The sequence below is a fragment of the Rattus norvegicus genome, chromosome 14, assembly GCF_036323735.1.
Source record: "Rattus norvegicus strain BN/NHsdMcwi chromosome 14, GRCr8, whole genome shotgun sequence".
Lineage (NCBI taxonomy): Eukaryota > Metazoa > Chordata > Mammalia > Rodentia > Muridae > Rattus > Rattus norvegicus.
Window position 1 is genome coordinate 106,293,390 of NC_086032.1, and position 15,477 is coordinate 106,308,866.

Consider the following 15,477-nt stretch of genomic DNA (forward strand, 5'->3'; position numbering starts at 1 on the left):
TTTGCAGTTTAAATTGTCTTCCTGCTTTTGAGAACAACAATCCTTAGCCCAATGGAAACCTTTGTTACAACAAGGGCATCTGGTCTTGAGCCTAGTTGAGGGGCAGTCCTATCTGAGATAATTGTGCTTGCCACAGCCCCAACAGGTGCTATAAGGGGGCTCTTCAGGAGGAGGGTGTATCCTTTCTTCACATTCTATGACTAAGGAGTAAATGGAGGCAGTTAAGGCTGCAATGGAACCCACACCATGGTCCAAATCATGAGTGGCAAAAACCCATCTATGGATATCGTAATTCCTTATGGCTGCCACTGCATTGTAAGTGGGGGAATTAAGGCCTAGCCCCTATGCAAGCTGCTCGATGAGTATGTTGCTGATTGGTCCAGCATCAAACCAGCTGTCCACTGCCTCAGTCACATGGAATAGGAAGTCCACGAAGGACTCCCCAAACTCCTGGATAAGGTTTCAAAAGTAAGCAGAGGGGTCTTGACAGCTGCAAGCCCTAAAGGCCTTAAAAGCAAAATCAGCATGATTAAAGTAATCATGCAGTCTGATAGTGGCCTGAGTGACAGGGTTAATGTATGCCCTATGGCCAGTAAGTATATCAAAAGTAATATTAAGGTTATATTCCAAGTTAATCCTAGGCTGATTTCCTAGTGAAGTCATGATATGTAGACCTCCAATTACAAAATAAGGGGTTCAAGTACCACTTCAAGGAAATTCTACTAATCATAATAGGACTAGAGGAGCATTGCCCATTGCTTTAGTACTTATTCAAAATAAAGAGAATTTGGGTCAGAATCATTGGCAGTTTTTCTGATTAGTGTCAAGTCTACCAGAGAAATAGAAAGCCAGGGCCTAATTACCTCATCAGGTCAAGGTTGACAGGGAAAGCCTCTTGATATACCTAAGGAGACTGAGGCTTCTGGAGGAGAGGCAGTTTAGCAGGACAAATGGACTTCACAGAAGTGATCACAGCAGGGGTGTCCTCTAGAAGGCAAAGTCCCCCTAGATCATGCCAGGTAGTACCTCTGATGGCACCAGAGCATAAGAGCTAGTGAGTGAGAGACCTGGGACAGCAGGGCTACAGGATGTCTTGGAGCCTGATGGCCTGAGGGATGAAATATCCTCATCGCTGACATCATCCTATTTGCCCGGAGAAAGTGGAACAGGGTCAGTAAGGGAAAGGTGAATATCAGCATGACAGTGTTTATTATAGGCAGTCACAACTTCCTCTAGGCAAGAATTCTTAAGACTGGTGATGACTGTAAAGAGGGTGGGAACAAAGAACAAGGGAGGGGTAATCCCAGGCTTAACCTCATGCTTGTGAACTAGGAAGAGAACACACATCCAGAGGTCAGGGTCTCACATGATCTCCAGTAATATCCAGAGGGCCAAAATAGCAGCCTCCTCCCAAAATTGGTCCTGGTAATTAGTCTTAACTTTGAGAGCACTCATAACCAGAAGGATTTTTAGTGCCCTAAACTGGAGTTCCTTGATGGTGGAGGGGGGGCAACCCATAAAAACCAGTGAAAAGGAAACAAATGATGAAAAGATATGATGACAGATGTCTCGTACTAAGCAGGTGACTCCCTCAGGTATAGCTCAAAGTCTGTATGCCTGTGCCATGTACCCAGGATAGAAAAGGTGCTCGGGAGCCCTCCAGCACCCAGTGAGGTACTGGGATGAATCCAAACCAAAAGTGAAAATGAATAGCTCACAGAGATGAGCATTCAAAGGGAAGATAATCGCAGACTCATCCTTGGACCAAAAACAAAAGTGAAAGTACAATGGCTGCCTGGGCAAGCTGACAAAGACAAATACTGTGCTCACCCTCAAACTGAAACTGAAAATACAAGTCAGCAGGATGAACACTCAGAAATGAAAAGAAGACAGAAATGAGGACCATGCGTTCACCCTTGCAGGACCCATAGCATAAAACACTAAGGGGTGAACTCACTGAACAAACAACCGAAGGTGGCAAGACAGCAGAGAAGAGTGGATAAGGTCAAGCCACGAACACAGTCCCTGAAGCAACAGGCAAAAGTGAGCCCCCAGAAGAGGAGGTCAGCAAACAGCCACAAAACAAGGAAGATGAAGTAGTTCACAGACTACGCTGGGTGCCAGATATTGTCTTTGCTCAGGACTGCCTACCTGCCCTTGGAGGTTAGAGATGAGGAGATGTTGAATCAACAGCACAGTCTCCAGGAGCAGGTGAGAACTCTGCAGCAAGCTCTATGAACCTGGTGCAAGCTCCTTTAATACCCTCCACCCAAGTCCCACTGGTGGGCTAGCAAGCATTTCTTTCAAACAGCTGTTCTTGATTTTGGCTCTGTCTGTGTCAGCAATTCTTGGTTTCTCAAACAATCTTCAATTAGTTCCTCCTGAAAGAGTTGCCTTTGTAGCTGCTCAGCCCCCAGTGCTTATGCAGAGCTAGTCACCTCCATTCCTCCTACAAGTACCAGCAACAAACAGCCACAAAACAAGGAAGATGAAGTAGTTCACAGACCCTGTACCCAGGACTGTCTGCTGACTTACCCTACTTGCCCAAACCTCAGTTTTCTGTAAGGTCAGAAAGAGCTCTTAACTGCCAAGCCACCTCTTCAGACATAGGGTCTTCCAAATAGCCCTTATTGATGAAAACACTCAACTGAATAGGATGCATCTCATTATTGCAGCATCCTGTGGTTAAAAAGAGCCGTAGGATCAGGAAGGAACATATCTAAGATGATGAATGTATATGCTAGTTTCTGGATGTATGTCTAATGTAGATCATCACCTACAGAGATATTTTGACTAGTTATATTGCCAAGCCTGTGACTCAGTATACAACAAGTCTTCAGAGTGACACACTTGTGGAAATGGCTTTGATTTTTCAGCATCTGTAGCAGATTTTATCCTTGTCTCATCTTTGTTCCATACCTGGCCAATTACTTAACAAGTCAATTTGCCTAATGCATATCATGTGAAATGTCATTGTGTGGATAAATAGTATAATGTAATGTGTTTTAAAATTGTTTCTTATAATGCATCACCATAGATTATAGTTAAATTTTAGTCTCTAAGTAAAGGGAATTATTTCCTGTTAGCTAGTATATTTTCTGTTCCAACAAATTGCTAACTCAGATTAGTAAGAAGTGCATTGTATTGTATGTTACAGGAATAGATTCTTTCTATGCTCTTCTTAAATAAGTTACATTTCTTGGTGTAAGCAAAAAAAGCAAGTTAACAATAAAAAACATTTGGTTTTAGGTTTTCAGATATTAATAAACAAAGGAAGAAATATAAGGAGTTTTTCTTTATTAACAACAGGTAGGTGGGATTTTTTTTCTTAAGAGAAATAGAAATTTGTTTTTTATATCTTACATACAGAAAACATCTGGTGAGAGGTTTTCTCGCAAAATAGGTAAACACTGTCAAACTAATGACTCTATTATTGAATTTCAATTGAAGCAAAGAACATTTGGTGAAGTTGTCCACAGTGGAAGCAATTCTTTGAAGGACTGAGATAATGTGGTAAATGTGTTTTAATGTCTGAAGGTTTAATACAGGAATGGGTCTTGAGAAAGTCAACAAATGGATGTTAGCAATCCATTAAGCTTTTTTCAGCATTAAAGGAAGCTTAAGCATCAGTACTTCCTTGGATATTCAAAAGTGTATATTAATTCAGCACTGAAGTATTTATGAATATATAGCAATATTCTTTATGATGTTGAAAACATGGTTTTGTTTCAGATCTATATTCTTGATATAAAGTTAAGCACTATTGATTTGTATGGCTCTTACAGAAAATGCTCTTCTTTGTGATGTCCATAGATAGCTGAGTATTTAGAGAGCAGGTAAATAGACAGAAAACACTCCTAAGTATCTTAAATAATTTCCCAATGAAAAAGTCTGTGGTCCACAACACTTTAGCACAATTATTATTTAATATAAAATTTAATGCTAAAATTAAGCATTATTTGATTTTCTGTGCTAGAGTGATATAGTTGAACTATCTAGGTAGACTACAGCCAGTGTTTGCAAACTATGAAGTGTGGCTATTGTTTATCTGATTTAACGTGCCCAGCTCATTCCAGTAGATTTTCATTTTGTATTATGCCTTATTTATTTTTTAAAGAAGTGGTCAGTAGACTCGGTTTTGAATTGTCATAGGTTTTTAGTTCTGAGGATCTTTGAGGGATAAACAGCATACCCAAGCCAAAGCAATTCCTAGAGTCAGATATGGTCACACAAACATGGAACATGTCTTCTTTGGCAACATTGTATAAAGCTTTATCCTAGAAGAACCTGAAGTTTTAATTCATATTTAAAGCAAAATATTATCTGTAGGACTTTACTATCTTGTTATTTCATATTTTACCTTTCTTTTCTACTACATGGTTTTTTTTTTACAACCAACAACCATTGTTCATACTTCAAATCTGAATACATTGAATGTAAGTTGGTGATGTCAGGTAGTTTTGGGGACTATAATATAATTATATTATATCCTCTTCTCCTTCTTTCCTCTGAATCTTCCCATGTGTCTTAATTAGGGTCTTACTGCTGTGATCAGACACCATGACCAATGTAAGTTTTATAAAGGACAACATTTAATTGGGGCTGGTTTATAGATTCAGAGGTTCAGTCCATTATCATCAAGGTGGGAGCATGGCAACATATCAGCATCCAGGCAGGCATGGTGCAGGAGGAGCTGAGTTCTACATCTTCAGCCAAAGGTAGCCAGGAGCAGACTGAGCATCCCCAGGCAGCCAAGAGGAGGGTCTCCAAGCCCACCCCCACAGTGACACACTTCCTCCAACAAGGACGCACCTCCTAATAGTGCCACTCCCTGGGCCAAGCATATGAAAACCATCACACCATGTTCTCACTTCCTTGCTTCTTTTTCAAATTCATGGTCTCTTTCTTTAATTGTTTATGTGTTTATGTGGCATATGTTTATACATCCTCTCTCTCTCTCTCTCTCTCTCTCTCTCTCTCACCCCCCCCGTGTGTGTGTGTGTGTGTGTGTGTGTGTGTGTGTGTGTGTGTGCTACATTGCTGAAATGACCACTGAGGACATCATTTAGAAGGAATTTTAAGCATTTTTGACTCAATATACAGTGTATTATACTTAGAAACGATTGGATGTCTCTGTGGAAAGGAATTTATGAAGTACAATGTTGGAAAATTGTTATTTATATACACATTTACTCATTTAATTGGCGTAAAAATCTATTAAATAAATTACATTTCCTTCACCCACCAAAAAAAGTTATGATGTCTCAATAACTTGACAAGTATGTAACTAATTGCCAATGGTGTTTTAAAACATTTAGTTTATCAAATAGAAAATTCTACTCTGTTGGTATACTGTATTTTTCTGTTGTTTTCCTTGCTACTGCCAAAATGTCTACATCTTCCTTACTTATTGCTATATTCTAGTAAAGCTAAATGTGTGTGCTATTTTGGCTTAGGAACCTGCTTGATTTAAGGATTGTAAATATGTACCTAACCATTTTAACTGTCAGGGAATCCATGCCATTGATTTTCTGGTTAACCAGCAGAGTAAGAAGGGGGTGTGATTTATACAGCTTATTTTGCAGCTTTACTATTTTTTTTAAAGCAAACGCATTCATTTTATATGCATTTAATAAGCAAAAGACCAAAGATTCAAGCTAGATTATTTGATATCATCCTGAAAAGACATCAAACAGCAGAGATTTATTAATATTTTCTCATTAAATCACAGATGGCTTGATTCTGCACAAAGGAAAGGTCTGCAATCTGTGTCAGATCAGACTTGGCTGAACGATGAAGTCATTCACAGTTGCCAGCAAACATTAATAATATGGCTCCCAAGAGTGGAATTGCAGTTATCTCTGTGTTCACCTGTGAAAAGGCTTGCAGCTCAGGCATAGAAGATCAGAATTGCTGCAGTGGTGCTCAAAGGATGAGCTCAAAATCGTTTAGAAGGAGACAAAAGAAAAATATTGATTTTTGAGATATTTTTATGTGTTATTACTTGGTAAAACACAATCTTTTTGGACAATCAATAATTGAGATACTAAGAAGTTAAATTAATTTGTTATTCTTCCACATGTCTATCCAAATACATATTTTTCTCTTTGAAGATGACTGATTGGTAATGCAAAGTAAATGTTTAATAAACTTGATTAAATAAACCATTAGATAACATAGAAAGGTACCAAATGTGATGTTTGAAACAACATTTAATGTTAACCTTCAAAATAATTTTGTTTAAAGCCTTGATATAAGCAGTAAAAAATAAGTTGTTTTTCACTTTTCAGGTTATAGAAAGCATGAAAATGAAATTACCAGTTATCCCAGAGTTTTACTTGTAATGAATCATGGATGATATAATTAACCAAAGCTCTGTTGGGTCTTCATAAATCAAATTTTATAAAGATGTGGGAAATCAAAGGGTAGTTTGAGACCTGTAAATATTTTCCTCAAAAATACCCGACTTTTACTTAGCCACATAGATGCCTGTATCACAACATACCACAATATGGCAGAAAGAAAACAGAAGTTTTTCTTAATACACATGCTCGTTCCACTTTCTGCCTTCTGTCCACCAGTCCATGCACTTCTGCACAGCCCAGTTACAAAGAAGGATGTGTCAAGGTTGAATGATTACCTAATATTCTTTAGCTCATTCCATTCTACCTTGACTTTTTGTATTCCATTTATCCTTTTTTCATTATTAATCACTCTGTCTTTACTGGTCCCATTTAAGCAGTTATAATTATCTATTCAAAAGAGTTACTAAGAGCCTTTTCCCTAGAGATAGAGTATCCAATAGAATAGTCAAAAACGTAGTGTACAAGGGGGAGTGAAAACTGATATTATATAATGAAACAGATTTAAAATGAATTAAAAATGAGTTCATGTTTTTACATTTAAAATACTTAAAAGTGTTCTTTGATTTCGAGCCAAAACAATTTACTGTATGTATTCATCATTTATGGCACTTTCATATAGAAAGTTTTTATGAAAGTATATAATGTGATTCGAGCATGTTGACCGTAACTTGCTTTTCATCCTTCAGGTCTTCTGTATGCCTCCATTTTTCCCCTAGTAGTAGCTTTTCTTTTACTTCCGTGTCATATAGGCATGCACAATTTCATGTTTAGATAAATTATAGGACACACAAATGACAGAAAATACACAATGCTTACTTCACAGACAGTTTTATATTTTTAATTTTTTAAAAATTTCTAAATTTTATTTGATATAATAATTTCTATTTGCATCAGTTTTCTGCAAAAGCTATAACTTTACTTTATGGCTGAAAAAAAAATTCCATATACTACACTGTCTTTCCCAGTCTTGTGTTTTGGACTCCTTATGTAGTGGAGTAACTTTACTGTTGTGCTTAGAGCTACAGTGAACATGGGTGTCTGTATCTCTATGAAAAACCCAGGAGTGGCACAGCTGACTAATACATTTGCTTGATGTTCAGTTTTTTTAAAGACCCTCCTACTAATTTCTGTCATGCAAGTATAGTTTCCTTTCCCACCAAAGTGTATTTAGAGGGTTCCTGTAATGGACACTGTTGATTGTCAACTTGAAAAGACCTAGAACTAGAAATATAACACAACAAACCTAAGGTCATCCTTGTGAGGGACATTTCTTTTGTTTGTCTGACTGCAAGTTAGTTTTGTTTGTGTAGTTTAATTGAAAAAGGAAAACTCACTCATTGCCCATTTAATAATTGCACTATTTGATTTCTTTTTGTTATATTTGAAGTTTTTGTTTAATACCCTAGATATTACTCCTCAAATAATACATGATTAACAAAGATTTCCTCCCTTCATAGGTTGTCATTCCTTTGGACTAAAGGCTTTCTCTGCTGTGCAGAGGATAATAATTTTATAAGGTTCCAATTTTCAATTGTTATTGCTATCTCCTGAGCTTTAGTCAGAAAGCCCTTCTTTGTGCTGTCTACATCTTAAATATTTTCTCTACTCTGTCTCTGATGTTTTCAGAGTTACAGGTCTTGTATCAAGTCTTGATCAACTTGGGAATTGTGTAGAAGAGAGATATATTTCATTCTTCTATATATGAACATTTTGTTTTTCCAGAACAATTTATTAAGAGGTTTTACTTTAAGGGCCAGATAGATAGATCAGGAATAAAAAGAACTTGCTGTACCTGCAGACAATACAGGTTGAGTTCCTGGCACTGACATGGCACATCTGAGACTCCAATTCTATGGTGCCAAATGCATTCTTTGGTCCTCCATGGCAGCACACACACACACACACACACACACACACACACACACACACACACACACAGAGTACATATTCACGTGCATAAAAAAATCATTGGTATATACAAAAATACATAAATCTATTTTTAGAAATTCTGTAAAAGTCTGTCTCATCTTTGATATATATTTTTGACATCTTTGCAATAATTTCCATAGCTATAACTAAATGGAATTTTATCTGAGTCTTACATTCTATTCCATCATCCACTTGTTTGTTTATTTATTTATTTATTGTTCATACCATGCAGCTTTGTTACTATGGATGTATAGCAAGCTGGAAATCAGGTACAGTCATACATCTAACATTCTTTTCTGGTTGAATGTGCTATCTGGGGTCTCGTATGTTTCTATATACATTTAAGTTTTTCTATGTATGTGAACAGTGGCATGGTCAATATGATAATTATTGCATAGAATCAATATATAGCTTTTAGCTGTACAGTTACTTTAATTGTTTTAATTCTTCTAATTCACAAATATAAAAATCATTTCATGGTCTAGTGTGAAATTCCATTTCTTTCTTTAATGTTTTATAATTTTTTTGTTGAGGTCTTTAACTTCCTTGTTGATGTCTTTGTTCCTAGTTTTGTTTGAAAATAGTAACAGAGAAGAGCTGGAAGGTGAAGTTTTGGGGGCTCTGAAGGACTGTGGAGGTGCAGAGAAGGCAAGACTTTGCCTTGCAAAGACTATAGAAGTTAAGAGGCTGCAAAAATAAGCATAGAGACCCCTGAAGTAGAAGAATTCTTAAGTTAATAAGAGAAACCAGCCAGGTGTGACTTGGTGCCTAAGACACCAACATCTGAATCTCAGAGGCTAAAACAGTAGTTAAACAGTGCTGCAGGATGAGTTTTAACAAGACCACAGCCATAAGTTTCTGAAACTGGAAACCCCCACGTCTCTGGTTCTTCAGGCTTAGAGCCATAAGCTTCTGCTCTCAAAGCCTAACTTGAAAACTGCTGGGACCCAGTGTTCAGACCAGCTTCTGAGAGCCTAGAATCATAAAAATAGAGTTGTAAACACATGTCTCGATCTGCTGGTGTCTGGAATTGTCAGTCAGATTCACATGTCTTTGCCAATCAGAGACTCACAGCTGCTGACACTCATAACAATGTTCTTTTCTTGCTTGTTCTTCTACCTGAATAGGTAATGCTTTGTACAGATTGTGTGTTAAATACTCAATGTATAATATATCCACACAATTAACTTACAACAAATTGATAAGGATGCTCAGAAGAATAAAACACAAGGACCTTCCAAACCAGGTCAGCTTAAGGTCTTTGGAAACTACTGTCAGAATGGAAATTAGGAATGGGTAAGACAGAAGGGATGAGAAAAAAGTTGGGCTCATATACTAACAAATTAGAAGGATGAAGGCAGAGAACAAAATGACATGAGTCTGATTCAGTACTACAGGCTTGCTGATTTCAACATCAACTTTCAACATTCATTTCTGAGCTCCCAGATGCCAACAACACTGTGGCATTGTCTTTCCTGAAGTTATATCATAAATTCTGTTTCCATCAATGTGAGGTTCTTCAAGGGACAGGGTTGTATGCACTAGTCACATCTCTGAGCAATTCCTTAGCAGTTGTTCATTTGACTCCTGAAGGCCCCACACTTGGGCTATTCTTCCAGATATCTGACATGCGGCTTGGAACTAGAGTCTGTGTTCTCTTGCAGATAATTCCTCCAACTTAGATCACACCATTCTGAGTAAATGAAGTTCTGACTCAAATGATTATTTTTCATAGTTTAGACACAATTCTCCAGCCATTTTTCAGCACATGGCCCCTGTTCTGGGTTCCAACAATGTGATTTACAAGTGTTAAGGCCACAAAGATGTCACCAACTCAGTAGGGTACATTTAACCTGGTGCCCCTTAACTTCTGTAGTCTTTGCAAGGCAAAGTCTTGCCTTCTCTGCACCTCCACAGTCCTTCAGAGCCCCATAGCTTCACCTTTCAGCTCTTCTCTGTTACTATTTTCAAACACAACTAGGAACAAAGACATCAACAAGGAAGTTAAAGACCTCAACAAAAAAATATAAAACATTAAAGAAAGAAATGGAATTTCACACTAGACCATGAAATGATTTTTATATTTGTGAACTAGAAGAATTAACACAATTAAAATAACTGTACAGCTAAAAGCTATATATTGATTCTATGCAATTATTATCATCTGAAAATGAAAGGGAGAGGTCATTTGAAGTTGTAGTGGTAGGACTGACAAGAAGTCATTTTTACAACAAGGTGATAATTTTTAAGTTATAGATTTTCTTAAAATATTATTTTATTTATTCTTTGAAAACTTCATGCAGTGTGTTTTAATCATATTTCTGTCTGTTTCCCACTCTTTCCAGATTCTCCTCCACCTCCTGACCCATCCCAATTCATTATCTCTCTCCCCAGTCTCTAATTTTAAAAAACAAAACAACCAAAGAAATTAAAAAAAAAGACCTCAAAATCTTCAAGTCTAGTTTTTGTTCATTGACTGCTCCCAGACTTAAGTCCTGATGTGGATCATGATTTATTTACCAGGTGCCAATCCACTGAAGAAAACTGACATTTCCTGTCCCAGAAGCCATCAAATGCCAAAAAATCTTTAGCTATGGAAGGGACTTTGAGCCCACATCATCTTATCCATGTTTGGACTTTTGTCTGCCTTGAGCACAGTGTGTTCCTATGTTTATCTGCCTTCATGTACCTGGAAAGCACTATTTCCTCTTGCTTTTACAGTCTTTCCACCCCTTCTGTTATATCAGAGATTTTGAAGGATGGGCTGTGTTTCAACTGAACCCTTTAGGGCTATGCATTGTCTGTTACTTTCTTCATACCGACAAGACATGGGTCTCTATGTTAATTCTCATTTACTTAAAGAAGCAGCTTCTCTAACAAGGATTGAGTGGTGCACTGATCTGTGGGTATGGTGATATGCCATGGAAAGTTGTTTTATATTACTGTATACTTTAAAAGCAGAATAATAGTAGTAGCCTTCCCCCCTCCCCCCATGAACCATACCCCCAGGGTTCATGATTCATCTAGCCACAGAATCTTGGTTTATTTGGCAATATCAGGTAGTTCTGTCTTGTGAAACAAATCTTTTCTTTTTCTTTTATTTTATTGGATATTTTATTTATTTACATTTCAATTGTTATCTCCTTTTTTTTTTTTTTTTTTTTTTTTTTTGGTTTCCCCTCTACAACCCCTCTCCATGCTTTTATGAGGACGGTCTATCACTTACTTACCAATCCACTGCAGCCTGTCCATCCTGGCATTTCCCTACACTGGGGAATTGAGCCTTCACAAAACAAAGGTCCTCCCCTCCCATTAATGACAGATAAGGCCATACTCTGCTACATAGGCAACTGGAATCATGAGTCCCTACATGGTTTAGTCCCTGGGAGCTCTGGGGTATCTGATTGGTTGTTATTTTTGTTCTTTCCATAGGGTTGCAAATCCCTTTAGCTCTGTCAGTTCTTCTCCTAATTCTTCCGCTGGGGACTCTGTGGTCAGTATGATGGTTGACTGCAAGCATGCCCAGCTCTATTGGTCAGGCTCTAGCAGAGCCTCTCAGGAGATAGCTATATCAGGCTCTTGTCAGCAAGCACTTCTTGGAGTCAGAAATAGTTTCTGGGTTTGGTGGCTCCGTATGGAATGGATCCCCACTTGAGACAGTCTCTGGATGGTCTTTCCCTCAGTCCTTGTTCCACTCTTTGCCCCTGTATTTCCTTAGACAAGAGCAATTCTGAATTAAAACTTTTGAGGTCGGTAGGTGGCCCCATCCCTCAACCTGGGGCCCTGCCTAACCTCTGGATATCGTCTCTATAGGTTTTCTCTACCCTTTGTTGGGTATTTCAGCTAATGTCATTCCTATTAGGTCCTGGGACTCTCTTGCTTTCCTGGCATCTGAAACTTTCTGGTGGCTAGCCCCAGTTTCTTATCTCCCATTGCTACACACTTCTGTTCAATTTCCTGTTCCTCTTTAAATTACCCCAGTCTCCTCACATACCTGATCCTGCCCCCTTCCCCCCTTTCTCCCAAGTCTCTCTCACCCTCTACTTCCTATGAGTATTTCGTTCCCCATTCTAAGAAGGACTGAAGCATCCACACTTTCCTTGTCCTTATTCTTGAGCTTCATAGTTTGATAGTTGTATCATGGGTATTCTGAGCTTTTTGCCAAATAGCCACTTATCAGTTAGTACATACAACATATTTTCCCTCTGGAAATCAGTCTAGGGTTCCTCAGAAAATTGGTCGTGGCACGAACCAAAGACCCAACTATACCACTCCTGAGAATATACCCAAAGGTGCTCCAACATATAACAAGGACACATGCTCCACTATGTTAATAGCAACCTTATTTCTTTTATTTTTTGTTTTATTTTCTTTTTTGGTGCAACTTTTACTATACTTTTATTATTCCTACAAAGTACAGTGTGTAAAATAAAAAATCACTACATTGTGCTCTCCAATAAGAGAGACAATCTCCTTTTCGTAATTTATCAATCATATTTATATCAGAAAATTCTCATCCCACAAAACATCCACACAATAAACCCAGAGCCAATTGATATTGATTTAAACTGCCCAACTAGCTAAGACAAATTGCCCTGTAATTATCAATCTGTTATAGCTACCCGTGGCTATTTAAAACCACATGGTTCTGGGTTGTCCTTCTCTTCCTCCATCTTTTTTCCTTCTCCCTTCTCTCCTATCTCTGTCCCATTTCTAAAATTCTCAGCCCACCTGAGATACCACCTCACACCAGTGAGAATGGCTAGGATCAAAAACTCAGGTGACAGTAGATGCTAGTGAGGATGTGGAGAAATAGGAACACTCCTTCATTGTTGGTAGGATTGCAAGCTGGTACAACCACTCTGAAAATCAGTCTGGAGTTTCCTCAGAAAATTGCATATAGTACTACCTGAGGACCCAGCTATACCACTCCTGGGCATATACCCAAAAGATACTCCAACATGCAACCAAGACACATGCTCCACTATGTTGATAGCAGCCTTTTTATAATAGCCAGAAACTGGAAAGATATCTGTCAACAGAGGAATGGATACAGAAAATGTGATACATTTACACAATGGACTTCTACTGAGCTATTAAAAATAATGACTACATAAAATACTTAGGCAAATGGATGGAAATAAAAAATATCATCATGAGTGAGGTAACCTAATCACAAAAGAACACATATGGTATACACTTACTGCTAAGTGGATATTAGCCCAAAAACTTGGAATACCTAAGGAAAAAAAATCACAGATCATATGAAGCTCAAGAAGAAAAGAGACCAAAATGAAGATGCTTCATTCCTTCCTAGAAGAGAGAACAAAATACTCATGGGAGGAAATACAGGGACAAAGAGTAGAGCAGGGACTGAAGAAAAGGTCATCCAGAGACTGCCCCACCTGGGGATCCATCCTATTTGCAGGCACCTAAACCAGTCACTATTGCTGATGCCAGGAAGCACTTGTTAACAGAAGCCAGATATGGTTGTCTCCTGAGAGGCTTTGCTAGATCCCTACTGATACAGATGAGGATGGTTGCTAACCATTGGACTGAACAAGGGGATCCCAATGGAGGAGGTGGAGAAAATACTGAAGGTGATGAAGTGGTTTGCAACACCATAGGAAGAACAACAATATCAACCAACCAGACCCCCCCAGTCTCCCAGGGACTAAACCATCAAACAATGAATACACATAAAGGGACCTATGACTCCAACCACATATGTAGCAGAGGATGGCGTTGTCCAGCAGCATCAGTAAGAGGAAAAGTCCTCGGTTCTGTGAAGCCTCATTTCCCCAATGAATGCTAGGGCATTGAGAAGGGAGTGGGTGGATGGGAATAGGAGCAGAAGCAGAAGGAAGAGGAAGGGCTATGGTAGAGAGAGGAAAGGGGATAACATTTGAAATGTAAATGCATAAAATATCCAAGAAAAATGAAATTTAAAAAAAAGCAGCCTTATTTTTAATAGCCAGAACCTGGAAACTACCAAGATGTTCCTCAACAGTGGAATGGATACAGAAATCATGGTACCTTTAAAAACAATGATTTCATGAAATTCTCAGGCAAATGGATGGAACTAGAAAATGTCATCATGAATGTGGTAACAAAGTCACAAAAGAACACTCATGAAACAAATCTTAAATTCAGTCAAAAGTAATTGGTTGCTCCCACAACATTAGTACCACTATTGTACTATTAAGAGCTTATTATAGTTCACAGGCTACACACTGGATTCATAGTGACTTCTCTCCTATAGTGCTTACAACACCTTTCGGCACTAGAAGTGATAGCCAGTTGGGATGAATTTTCCAGATGAGAACCAGGTAGTTCTATGGGTTTATTTATACTGACAAGCAGTATGACTGTACACTTATATATAAAAATGCATGTATGTTTTCATGAATCAACCCATGTCTCCATGGTACTACAAATAACTTTTCACAATTTTCTTAATAACAGCACAATGAACATTTTAGATCACATATTTCAGGAGAGGGTAGTTACATGGTAGGATGATTTATTTATGTTTGTTTTCACTCTGATATCATAGGAATGTCCCCCAAAGTTATAATGACCAATCATCATTCTTTGCATATGCCCGTTGTAGAGGGTTATCACTCCTAAGATTCAGCACTTAGTATGACATAGCTCTCCCTGGCCAAAACTGTTGTGGAAATTTGCCCATTGCACAACATTCCTCTCTTAATCAGTCCAGTAATCACGTACCCAGCCAGTGTCAGTTAGTATGGGAAGTGATTGGTTAAATTTTCTAAAATCTACTTTCCAGATCCTTCAAAAGCATTCAATTAGCACCACCCATCTACAATAATCTGTAACATATCTTTTTTCAAATTACCTTCTTAACTCCTGAAAATATGTCTAATGGATTATTCCAGTTCTTAGATCTAATATAGCCTTGCCAGGGAGAGAATATGCAATGGGTCAAAGAGGTCTTTTTGTTCATTATGTGCAGTTCTTCAATATTATTTCTTCACTATTATTTCTTCAATATTGACTCTTCTCTCCTTCAGTCTTTACATACCCTCTATATTGCAGACTTTAACGTGGTGGCCTCAGGTGAAAAGAATAAAATTAGGTAGAAAAAAAAAACTATATCCAGCCTATGCTTAGGTGTTCTGGGTCAAAATCAGGAATACAACCGAGGAACTTTTATCCT

At 38.1% G+C, this 15,477-nt stretch overlaps 1 long non-coding RNA gene across 1 annotated transcript; it reads left to right on the forward strand.

The window, feature by feature from the left end:
- Positions 1-1,545: 1,545 nt before the first annotated feature.
- Positions 1,546-8,773, forward strand: LOC120096706 (uncharacterized). Its single transcript, XR_005493512.2, has 2 exons — positions 1,546-2,211; positions 5,732-8,773. It is a non-coding gene; the product is annotated as an uncharacterized LOC120096706 (long non-coding RNA).
- Positions 8,774-15,477: the final 6,704 nt, after the last annotated feature.